Source organism: Cnephaeus nilssonii (assembly GCF_951640355.1).
Source record: "Cnephaeus nilssonii genome assembly, chromosome: 13".
Taxonomy (NCBI): Eukaryota; Metazoa; Chordata; class Mammalia; order Chiroptera; family Vespertilionidae; genus Cnephaeus; species Cnephaeus nilssonii.
In genome coordinates this window covers 73,712,577-73,724,930 of record NC_137084.1, presented here as the reverse complement: position 1 = coordinate 73,724,930, position 12,354 = coordinate 73,712,577, and the positions used below count along the sequence as shown (strand labels likewise).

The 12,354-nt window shown below is 41.2% G+C and overlaps 1 pseudogene across 1 annotated transcript; it reads right to left on the bottom strand.

Moving 5' to 3' along the window:
- Window positions 1–585: 585 nt before the first annotated feature.
- On the bottom strand, window positions 586–1,114 carry LOC307110206 (jun dimerization protein 2-like; annotated as a pseudogene). Its single transcript has one exon. The product of its transcript is annotated as a jun dimerization protein 2-like (transcript).
- Between the last annotated feature and the right edge of the window lie 11,240 nt (window positions 1,115–12,354).

Below are 12,354 nucleotides of genomic sequence, written 5' to 3'. Positions count from 1 at the left end.
TATGTGCTTTGGAAGGGCACCTGTGCCTCATGCCCACAGCAACTGCAGCTGGGCCGGCGAGGGTGCGCTCCAGCTGCCACGCCAGGCAGGACTGAGCTGGACCACGGTGGGTGGGTACAGTAGGGCCTGGCACTGTGCCCTTCTCCAGCCTTGCATCAAGATCAGGGTCAGGGTCAGGGTCAGGGGTGGGGGCAGGCAGACTGCAGTTTCACTCTGAGTTCCATACTCAGACTAATTTGGGTTGCAACTTAATGGCTTTTCCTGGATGCTCGGAGGTCCTTTGGGTGGGTGCCCTGGCGGAGAGGCCAGAGAAGTGCCCCCAGCTGCCTGGATGGGCATCTCTCTGGCCCAGAACCTCTGTCCTGCCTCCTGCAAGCCTGGCCTCAGGCAGAACAGGACCCCCTCAGGACTATTTTGGTCTCAGCGCTTGGTCCTGGGTTTCATCAGCTTGGGTTTCTTCCCCTGGTGTGGCTGATCTGAGTTTCACAAAAAAGCCTGGCCGATGCTGGCTATTCTGAGCCTCATTGAAGAGTTTTCCATGTAGCAAGGAAGAGCCCTCTGGGACCCTCCTCCTTCTCCCCCTCCTCATCTCCTGCTCCTCCTCTTCCTCCTCCCAGCCCATGGTCCCTTCTTCTCCAGCTGCTCCAGCAGTGGGTTGCCTTTTGAGTCGGGGTCTTAATGCTGTCGGTCCTGACGATGCAGGTGGGGCGATGCCGATTGAGCATCAGGATGAGCTGCTTCAGCTCCTCCATCTGGGTTTTCAGCTCTACATTCATGAGCTCCAGCCACTCAGATTCCCCTGCAGAAACTCCTTCCGCTCCTTCTTCTTGTTCCGGCATGGGGCTGCCGCCACTTTGTTTTTTTGCCGGTGCCTTTTCCTCCACTCCTCATCTAGCTCACTTTTCACAGGTTGAGGCCTCTTGCCCAGTTTCACCTCCAGGAAGTGCAAAGGGGTGATCATGGCCCCAATGTTGTGGATGTCAGTGTATTTCAGTTCCTCTGTAGTCAGGGCCAAGCTGGGGAGTCTGGTCAGGTGGCTGAGCCCTGGCAGAGAGCCCACAGTCATGGAATGGTCCTGGATCTTCCCAGGCATCATAGAAGGAGGAGTGACAGTCCAGCCCTGCAGAAGCCAGGGGGAGAGGCTGTGATTCTGGGGCCTGAGCCAGGCTGTAGGCACCATGCCTGCTCAGGAGCCATCATGGCACCAGCCCCACCTGCAGCGTCCACCGCCACCAGCGCCTCTGGTCGCAACCGCCCAGCATCCCTCTTACAGGCTGTGGCCCAGGTTTCCATCTTTGAGGTGATTGATCGCGGGGCTCTGCCTGCCTGCCTCATCACCCCTAACTACTTGCTTGCCTACCTGATCACCCCTAACCACTCGCCTACCTACCTGACCACCCCCAGCCACTCGCCTGCCTACCTGACCACCCCAGCCACTTGCCTACCTACCTCACCACCCCAGCCACTTGCCTACCTACCTCACCACCCCAGCCACTTGCCTACCTCCTACCTACCTGACCACCCCCAGACACTTGCCTACCTACCTGATCACCCCTAGCTGCTCGCCTGCCTACCTGATCACCCCCAGCCACTTGCCTGCCTACCTGACCACCCCAGCCACTTGCTTACCTACCTGACCACTCCCTGCCACTTGCTTACCTACCTGACCACCCCCAGCCACTTGCCTGCCTACCTGACCACCCCAGCCACTTGCTTACCTACCTGACCACTCCCTGCCACTTGCTTACCTACCTGACCACCCCCAGCCACTTGCCTGCCTACCTGATCACCCCAGCTGCTCACCTGCCTATCTGATCACCCCTAACTGCTTGAAGGGCCAACACAGCAGGGGGCTGTGGTGGTTCTGGTCTCTGGTCATTCTGGTCATTCTGGTCGCTGGGCTTTTATTATATAAGATGGTTCTTGATAAACATAATAACAATAGTATGCTCCTGTAAATTAAAAATAATTTAATAGACTATTTTTTAGAGCAGTTTGGAGTTCACCATAAAATTCAGAGCAATGTACAGAGGTAGCCCATGTGCTCCCTGCTCCTACTCATGCATAGCCTCCCCTCTTATCAATAATTTCTACTCGAGTAGTAATTTATTATTATTATTATTTTACTTTCTATGAACCTATACTGACATGACATTATCACTCAAAGATCATGTTTTACATTATGGTTCACTATTGGTGTTGAAAATTTTATGGGTTTAGAAAAATGATGAGTTTCATTATTACAGTATCTGTGTACTACATGTGCCAACCTGGAGTGACTATAGTGACAGTTAACCCACATTTGAAATAATTCATTTGAATAATCACTGAAATACTTTCTTCACAAACATTTTATAGCTAAAATAGAGGCCCAGTGCAATAAATTCATGCAGGAAGGGGGGGTGGTCCCTCAGCCCGGCCTGCACCCTCTTGCAATCTGGGACCGCTGGCTCCTAACCGCTTGCCTGCCTGCATGCCTGATTGCTCCTAACCACTTGCCTGCCTGCATTACAAGCCTAACCACTTGCCTGTGTGCCTGATCATCCCTAACTGCTGGCCTGCCTGCCTGATTGCCCCTAACCACTCTGCCTGCCTGCCTGATTGCCCCTAACCACCTCTGCCTCAGCCCCCACTGCCATGGCTTTGTCTGAAAGGATGTCCAGAATGACATCTGTAGGTTGTTTGGCTGTCTGGTCTAATTAGCATATTAGGCTTTTATTATTATAGATAACTGAGTTATGAGGTTTTTGTTCATTTTGTTTGACTTTGTTTTGTTTTATGAAAAATAGGAAAGACAGTCTGGCTGCTATTGCTCAGTGGTTGTGTTGACCCATGAACCAGAGGTCACTGATTCCCAATCAGGGCACATGCATTTTTTATGGGCTCATTTCCCAATGGGGACCATGCAGGAGGCAGTTGATCAATGATTCTCTCTCATCATTGATGTTTTTATCTCTCTCTCCCTCTCCCTTCCTCTCTTAAATCAATAAAAATACATATTTTAAAAAAGAATAGGAAAGACAAAGTCAGAAAGGAATATACAGGGGCTCAAACTCTGTTGGTAATAGTTTATTTTCTGGCTAGAGCAGATAGATTATTGGTCATTGTATTAGTCTTCATGTATGTTTCTATGTATAAAATACTTCATAATAAATTTAAATTAGAATCCTATATAATAAAAGCCTAATATGCAAATTGTCCCCTTGCCTGGGAGCTCAACCAGGGGGTGGGGCCAGTGGCCAACCACCTGTGGCCCCTCCCCCAGGCCAGTCCCATCCCCAATCGCCCCCCACCCGATTGGGGGCGGGGCCGGTCCACCAACTGCCTGTGGCCCCCCACACCCCCAGCAGGCCTGGCCTGATTGGCCCCTATCCAGGCAGGCAGGCAGGACCCCACCCGTGCACAAATTCGTTCAACTGGCATTCTAGTTTAATTATAATTAGCTAGCACTCAGTAATAATACATCTTTAACAAAATTAGGGAATAATTTAGTTTCAGGTTTCAGCTAGTGATAAATGGGTTTGCATAATGTGTTCATGATAAATTATATTGTTTATTGATTACAAACATCTTCACTTCCGGTTTTTCTGCTCTTTCTCTCTTTAGTATTTTTTTTCCCATACATCTGAACACTTCTCTGCCTTTAAGGATATTAAGCCTCCTTTTCTGTTTAGAAATGCCATATTGATTGAAATAATTGAGCGAGTAAGGTCAATGTAGATATTATGGCATGGCTCTTCTACTGCAGCAATATTTGGCTGGAGTTAGCCACTTATTTATTTCTTTGGTTTTTTTTTTTAGATTATTAAGGGCTGGAAATTTTTTTAAATTAAATTTCAAATATATTTCAATCCTAGTCAAGATTGTATTGCACATGAAAATTATACACAACAATTTTAATTAATAGTATTACCGTTTTCAATCTATTTAAATGGATATTAGCTTTTTTATACGCTTATATTACTTTATTTAATTTTTTCATAATTATTAATGCAAACCCTGTTGTAAATCACTGAGATATAATGATTCCAGCAGATAGGCAGAAATGTGTTGAGTTTTTTACTAGCTTCTTCATTAACATGAGAAACAAGAAAAAAAAATTGACATTGTTTGACCATGTCTGAAGCTATTCCTTTTGTTCTGAAATCAAGTTTGGTTGGAATTTTCTGGATTCATTAATAAAATAAATTAGTCCTATCTGATATAATTTCATTGGTGATGTTGGAACTGAAGGTGTTCTCTTAAAAATAAATCACTGAAATATTTTTAATTGTAAATATTAGTTTTTTTAATATTTGAAGTCAGCTTTCTAAAAAACTATATAGCTATTGAACTCAAATGTTTAATTTCTATCTGATGTTGATGTGGCCCCATATCAGCATCTACATGCTTGCCACATATTAAAAGCATATAGCAAAACTTTAAAAAATTCAGTTTAATTTTTATCACCTACCCTGTTTGAGTCACATTGCTCCTCATATACCATATATATTCTATGAAAATATTTAATCTAATGGATTATTGATTTTTTCACTTAACTAGATAGCTCCAATACTTTGTTCAACATTTTATAAGTCACCAGAGTTTAGAAATACCATATTCCTAGTATTAGGCATATACTGAAGAGTCTTTCATGTTATGGACAATGTCTTTTTTTGACTGGCAGCTGCATTAGAGTAAAAACCAACAACACGCTTATTCCCAGGTTGCTGGTGGAAGAACTAATGCTGTGACAGCTGCTGTCTCTCTCTGTCTCTGACCTCTAAAGCTGAATTCTGATGAATGACATCCTAGGAAATAAGGCTTGACATGTTTGCTTGCTTGAAATCAGTTGAAAAAAAAAGTAGCAAAAAGCACTTTAGGGATACATGTAGTTTTTACTCTGATTTATTGCTTAAAAGTTTATTTATTTTCTAATAACTAATTCACTTCCTGAATTGATTTTTAGGCAGGGAGATCCATTTGTGTTCCAATATGTAAAAATAAGAATAATAATTGGTAGCTTAACATAGACATAATCTCCAGCTCACACAGTTTAGTTCTTCATGGATTTTGCCAGGGATTAATGCACAGCTACAGATTTTTCACCGTAATCCTCACCTATGCAATTTGTTGGAGGTTATATTTTAGAGTCGTCCCTACAAATAATGACATTCCATCTGTATATGGATAGATAAGACATGGGAACACAATGGCTTAAAGTTACAAGGAAGCCAACACAGAGATAAAATCTGGCAGTAAAATACATGAGGAAACAAACTGGGTTATAATCCAGTTAGAGCAGGGCAGCTTCAGAGCAGTGATGGTATATGAGTTGTACCCCAGAAACTGGGCCTGATTAGAGAGAATTATGCATTCCCATTAGGAATGGAGGTGGCATGAACCATAGAAACAAGGCGTGTTCAGGAGCAGTAGATGAAGCCTGGTGGAAGAAAGGGGTCATGCTGAGAAGAAGTGTGACATTTAAATAGAAATGAAACCTGAGCACAACATTGTAGAGGGTGTGCAATAACTGTCAGTGAAAGAGTTTTGGAATTTATCTTGTAACCAGTAATTTTTTTTATATATATAGTTTTAGGTCTTTGCAGGTAGTTAATGAGAACAGTTAGGTTGACATTCATTGTTTTTGCTTCTGGAAAACCAAATTAGTGAACATTAAAAAAAAAACCACAAAAACTATTTTCAGCAGAATAGCTGATTCTAAACTGAGAAAAAGAAATAGAAAGTGGGCAATATTCCAATCTGACTTTGTGGAAATGAAAGAATTAAATTCAATTACAGTATTCAAATAATCTGCTGGGACTGGGAAAAGGCACTGTGGATATCTCACTCCCTTCATGGACTGCAGGATGGAAGGCAAAGTTATGCCAACATGGCTGGGAGGAATTGCTGAGATAATATTACCCAGCATTGTTGAGATGCCTTAAGGTTATAGCAAATCACAGCCTCACATATTAAAGCATAGCATAGAGATGCTTAGAAACGGTGACAGAAGGCAAATGAATATGCCATTCAGCAGACAAGATGGAAGGGATTGAGTCAAGTCGTCTTTGCAATATAAAACAATAATGAAGGTCCAAAAATACCAGGCTTAGCATAGAGTTATCACTCAGATCAGAGACCATGTAGGTTTGAGAAATAAAGAAATATTAGTCAAGCAAAGGGCAACAGTATTTGGAAGGGTGAAAGAAAGAGTGCATCTAGGACAGCGATTTTCAACTGGTGTGCTGCAAGAATTTTTAAAATATGCACTGACCTCTTTCCCTTAGATTGTCAAATTAAAAAAAAAAAAAAAAAAAGACAACAACTAACACAACAGCCATCTGGTGTGAATGTCCTGACTGAGTTGCATCTTATTGGTCATGTCACATAATAAGGTTGTATCTGATTGGTTAATTCTTGGTACCAGCCACTTTGGAGCAAAAAGCATAGGTAATTATTATTTTTTTTTTTTGGCAAATCAATCAAAATTACACGTATTTTTGTCAGATTGGCAAAAAGTACATTTTTTAGTGTGCTTTAGAATTTTAGTAATTAGTTTATGTGTGCCATGAGATGAAGCAGGTTGAAAATTGCTGCTCTAGGCTCATGCAACATGAGAGATGGTGTAACATTGGTGGAGTCCATGGTGCATTACAGAAATAGAAAGACATGAATTGTATCTGTCTTGAAACTAGAAGATGTGAGTCTAGAAACAAGTACCCAAGTGTCAAGGCTTGAAGGTTTTACAGCCACAATAAACATTTTCCCATGTGAAAGATACTTACAAAGCTAACAACATGACTAAATTGTCTTTTCAAATATCTGTACCTGTGTTTCAAAGAGGCTATTGTTTAAAATGTTTTATTATCTATTTGACCTTATCTAATAAGTTTGTATTTTTATTTTGTTTTACTATATTCAACCTAAAACTTAAGCCAATATATAGTTTACCAGAATGGAAAACTTTGCTACTACAGCATGTTTACTATCTTATTTTAAAATACAGACCCAGTGCACAAATTCATGCATCTTGAAAGGAACTGTGGGCTGTGAGTTTGCGGTGGGCACAGAGGTGGGTCTTGGCCCCTCCCGCCGTGGCCCCGGTCCCCTGTCTGCTGGTAGCCCTGCTCCCGCTGCCGCCGCTCCCATGTACTGATGGTGGAGAGCAATTGGGTCTGGCGCCAGCAGCGGGTGTGAGCAGCGGCTGCTGCCCCGATTGCCCCTCAGGTGCAGGGGGAGGTGGAGAAACCCTCAGGGGTGATCGGGGTTGGCAGCTGCTGCTCACACCCACTGATGGTGCCGAGTGATTGGGGCCGGCACTGGCTACCGGCAGTGGGTGTGAGCAGCGGCTTCAGCATTGGCAGCAGGTGCGAGCGGCGCCAGTGCCAGCAGAAGGTATGAGTGCCGGGCATGTGGGAGCAAAGAATTTTCAGTAACCACCAGAAGCTCACTCTGATGACAGTGACTGGTGCCCCACCTTGGTCTGGCGCCCCCTGCTTACCACCTCCACCATCCCACCACACCAACGCCCATCATGTTCTGCGCTCTGCAGCCTGCTGTCAACACCCACCATGTTTTGTGCGTGTCCCTGTTGGTCAGTGCACGTCATAGCAACTGGTTGTTCTGCCATTTGGTCTATTTGCATATTAGCCTTTTATTATATAGGATTAAACACAATTATTGATTGCTATCTATGTGAAAATTTTGTGCTAGTTAGTCTAGCTAAATAGATAAGAATAATTAGAGAAAGTACAAAGTCTAGAAGGTAAGATCAGTTTCTAAAAAAGTCATCTAAAGGACAACTTAGTGAAAGGTAGAAAGAGAAGGGAGGAATCACAGTGCTGAGAGTTCTTGGGTGCTCGATTTTAAATGTCGGTTTGTAAGGGAAGATCACTCAATTTTAATTTGGTAGACTATTTGATGAAGTGTCCTACATAAGCATTGAGAACAAACTTACAAGCTGACAAAGATTTAAAAGTACAGGGGGAAAATGATAGAGCAAGATATGGTGAAAAAACACCAACACTGAAATCAGTAAAATTTGAGTTGAAATATTTAGTAATGTGCTAGGCATTCTTAGATGCAATAGTGATTAAAAAGCCCTTACCCTTTTGGATTTTACATTCTAGTGGGGGATTAAGCAATCCTATATAATAAAAGGCTACTATGCAAAATGTCCCTATGGGCGAGACTTCGACTAACAGGGAGTTGGACATGCACTGAGCACCAGGGGGTGGTGCGGAACATGGCAAGCATAGCAATGCAGCGCTGGCAGCAGGTGGCAGTGGAGGTGCTGCCGGCCCCAATGGGCCCCGATGACAAGAGTGGGACCGAGGAGGGATGGTGGGGCAGGTGAGCGGGCAGCACCAGGCCAAGGGGGGTGCAAAGGGAGGCTCTGGTCTGTGGCGGCAGCATCCAGCCAGGGGAAGGGAGGCCCCTGGCCTTCAGCTGGTAGCCACTAGGGACCCTAACTGTGCATGAATTTCATGCACTGGGCCTCTAGTAAATAAATAAATAAATAAATATAATACCAGGTGATGATAAGATTTATGAAGAAACAAAGTAATATTAGGGAATAGAGAATGCTAGGATGTTTTAGATAATATGTCAGTGAATGGTCCTCTGAGATATTTGAACAAAGATGCCCAAAGAAGTCCTAGAGGTACATGGTAGAAGTGTTGCATGGGTATTGAGGGGGATTAGAATTTCAAGGTCCCATGAAAAGGTCATGGCTCAATATTAATAGTTCAATAGAGTGAATATGAAATAGCCCCAAACATCCATATTGTGTTTAAAACCCTATTTCTATCCTGGAGCAAAACTCTCAAAAGACTAAGGCAGTAGACCTTAATGCCAAAGAAGATCAGCTAGAAATGACTGAGTTCAACCAATTTAATTTACAGATGAGTAAACTATGTGCAGAAAGCAAAATTATTGGCAAATTGTAGCTGGAACTAGAAATTAGATCCCTTTAACCTTAGGCAGTTTGTACTTTTCCCATTGTCCTCGCAGACACCTAAGAAAGAAAAGATCCCAGGAGTTGTCTTGATATAGCATCTGGCTTAGGCCTGAATACAATAAGCTGCATGATTCATGCATCTTGTTCAAAATGTCATGACAATTCAGAATTTTCCAGTCATTTTCTCCCTGAAATACCATATATATTTCATTGAGGGAACAAAGCCACATTTTTTATATAGTAAAATTGCTTTACACTTAGGCCTCCAGCATGAGTAGCATAAAAATATATATATATATTTTTTAATTTAGGAGAAATTGGGTCTCGTTTTTGGAAGGAACATAGGCTACTTTCAAGAAAGCATTGTTCAATATATTCCTTTGAACTCTCCAGGAACATGATGATGACTTTTTGCTTATTTTTGGGGTTTTTGAAGTGTGAATCAATTTGCCATTTTCTATTCCTTTAGTCTTTATTTGGATTTTATATTTCCTTTCTACAAAATGTCTCTCTTCGTCAAGGTGCCTTGAATCATTTGCCTCTGCTATAGATGCATTATTAAACCCTCACTCACCAGCTACTACAGCTGGGCTGGGATTTTGGTGCTGATGTAGTGTTGTGACTCATGTAAAACTCTTGGCCTGCCATTCTTTTAGCTCTGCTGTTCCAGACAATGTTAATGTGCATCTCTGTCAACATAACATGAACAGTGAGCCCCCTGGGCACGGGTGATACTGATTTGACTGGAGTTAATCAATATATTTTTATTGATAAAATCTATATACTTTTTAAAAACATATTTTATAAAAACTTGTAAACATTCTTAAAGAAAATAAAAAACACCCAGTTATAAATGGTGGTAGCTTCTTTGTTTATGCTACAAATAGCCCACTGAACTTACAATATAATTCTGCTATAAGACTAAAAGTGTCATCAGGCAATTTAGTGTAGAAAGAAGCAAGCACATGAACAAAAGGAGGAGACATTGTGAAGAGTGAGTTTGTTGTGTGCCCCATCCCCAGGTTTAGAAATGGCAGTACAACTTCCAAAGCAGTGAAATTTATAATTTGTGCATCATGCTTACTCTCCTTTCTGAGAGCACTTCATCTGGAGGTCAGTTATTTCAGTGACTGGGATAGGGTGATGATGCACCCAGCTTATTTTATACTCCTCCCATTAGCTGGTGGGATCCAATCGCCCACCCCCTTGAATCTGGGCAGAGCTTGTGATACTTAAACAATATAATACTACTAGAGGCCCGGTAAATGGATTTGTGCACTGGTGAGGTCCCTTGGCCTGGCCTGTGAGAATTGGGCCAAAACTAGCTCTCTGATATCCCCTGAGGGGTCCCGGATTGTGAGAGAGAAGTTCTTGGGTGACACACCCTGGAATCAAGCTCCCTCCTCTCTGATTCTGGGTGTGTCACCCAAGAATTGCAGCTGCCAAGTCACCGCAGCTCAGCAGCCCCTGCATTGAACGTCTGCCCCCTGGTGGTCAGTGCATGTCATAGCTAGTGGTCAGCATGTCTTCCCCCTGGAGGTCATTGCACATCAGAACTACTGGGCGGATGGTCGAAAGGTCAGACAGTCGCTTAGGCTTTTATATATATAGATGGAAGCGACGCCATGCTAGTTCCCATACTTTGGCTTAAGAAACTTAGGTAGCTACCAATGCCTGTCTCTTGAGTACTTATTCTTGGAACCCACCTGCCATGCTCTTATGAAGCTCAACCACCCTTTAAGAAAGTCCTTTCTAGAAAGAAAGTGAGCTACCAGCTGACAGACAGCATCAATTTGCCAGCCATACCAGTGATCCCATCTTGGGGAAAAAAAATCTTCTAGTCTCAGTCAAGCTGAGTGAAGGGAAAAGTAAGGCATTCTCCCCATGCACAAGTGGCAGGTTAATGAGAAAAGTAAATTATGTTTTAATTTTAACTCACAAAGTTTTGGGTGGGTTTTTATGGAAAAAAAAAATAGTGTCCTTTTGTGATCATCTGCATACCAATCAGGCTTGCAGCTTCTGTAACAGTGCTTTGCCCTTGCTTGCTGTAAGGGAGTAGTACCTTCTGCAAGGAGCCACTTCCCAGCACTTCCCAAATGAATGTCTACCTTTTAGAGCAAGTGGGCTAATTAGTATTAGAGGGAAGCAATTTGAGTTAAGTAAATTGCACTAAGTCTTGAATGACTAATGTGTATGGAAGAAAACTTTAACTGGCAAAATTTCAATAAGTAGAATATAACAAATTGAAAAAAATAGGCAATATGGAGAAAGGTATTCTCTAGTGAGATCATAGTTTAAAGAGTACAAAAGACAGACACCTTATGTTGTAATTTGCACCATTAAATTGAGTAGGTTATGTCAAGGATTTACATCTTGTGTGGTGATAATTACTAGGAAAGGGGCAATATACACAATGCATCGTGTTGTATTTTAAAATAATTGAATTTTTATCCCAATGGCTTCCAACACAGACAGTGCAATGTATTTTGTTCATTTCAGGTGTTTGATAAATATTTTATAGAAAATAATAAGTAGTACTTCTGTAGACTTATTTACTATTTATTTGGATGTTAAAAAGTGCCCAAATATTATAGCAACATAAAATAATCAAGTTAGTGCTATTTATATATTTATATCTTTTGTTGCCTCTTTATTCACTGGCTAAAATGTCTAGTACAATACTGACTAGGTCGAATAATTTTAAAATATAATACTTTCCCTATATTCCTGAAATAATTCTAACCTAATGCAATTGTATGATTTATTTAATGTATTTCTCGCTTTCCATTGCTCATTTTGTATTCAAGATTTTTGCACCTATGTCCATAAGATTGGCCTCTGATTTTTTAAAATCATAATTCTTTAGTCAGGTTTTGTTACCAAAGTTAGGCTATCCTCATGGAACAAATTGAGAGGGATCTATATTTTCCTAATTTATGAGATAACAATATATGGTAGCAATAACCATTAAAGCCATCTGGGGCTGGAGCTTCTTTTAGTTGAAATATTGCAATAGTGTATTTAACATCACAATAACTAAGTATGGTGACAGATGGTTACTTGACTTATTGTGATGATCACTTTGTAAGGTATATAAATGTTGAATCATTTTGTTGTATAGCTGAAATGAATATATTGTGTGTCCACTATAATTAAAAATAAAATTTTAAAATAATAAATAATGTCTTAAGTAGTCCTAGAACTGTTTATTATAAAAACTGGAATGAAAAATGTGTTCACAAATGATATTATATTTGTAGAATCATAGAAAAGAATCTATAAATTGATAATAGAAATAATAATTCAGTTTAGAAGCTTGCTGTATAAATTTTAATACAAACAAATTATAATATGCAAAAAAGAGAGAATGAAACTTAATGAAATTTTTCATTTCAAATAGCATCAAAAATATA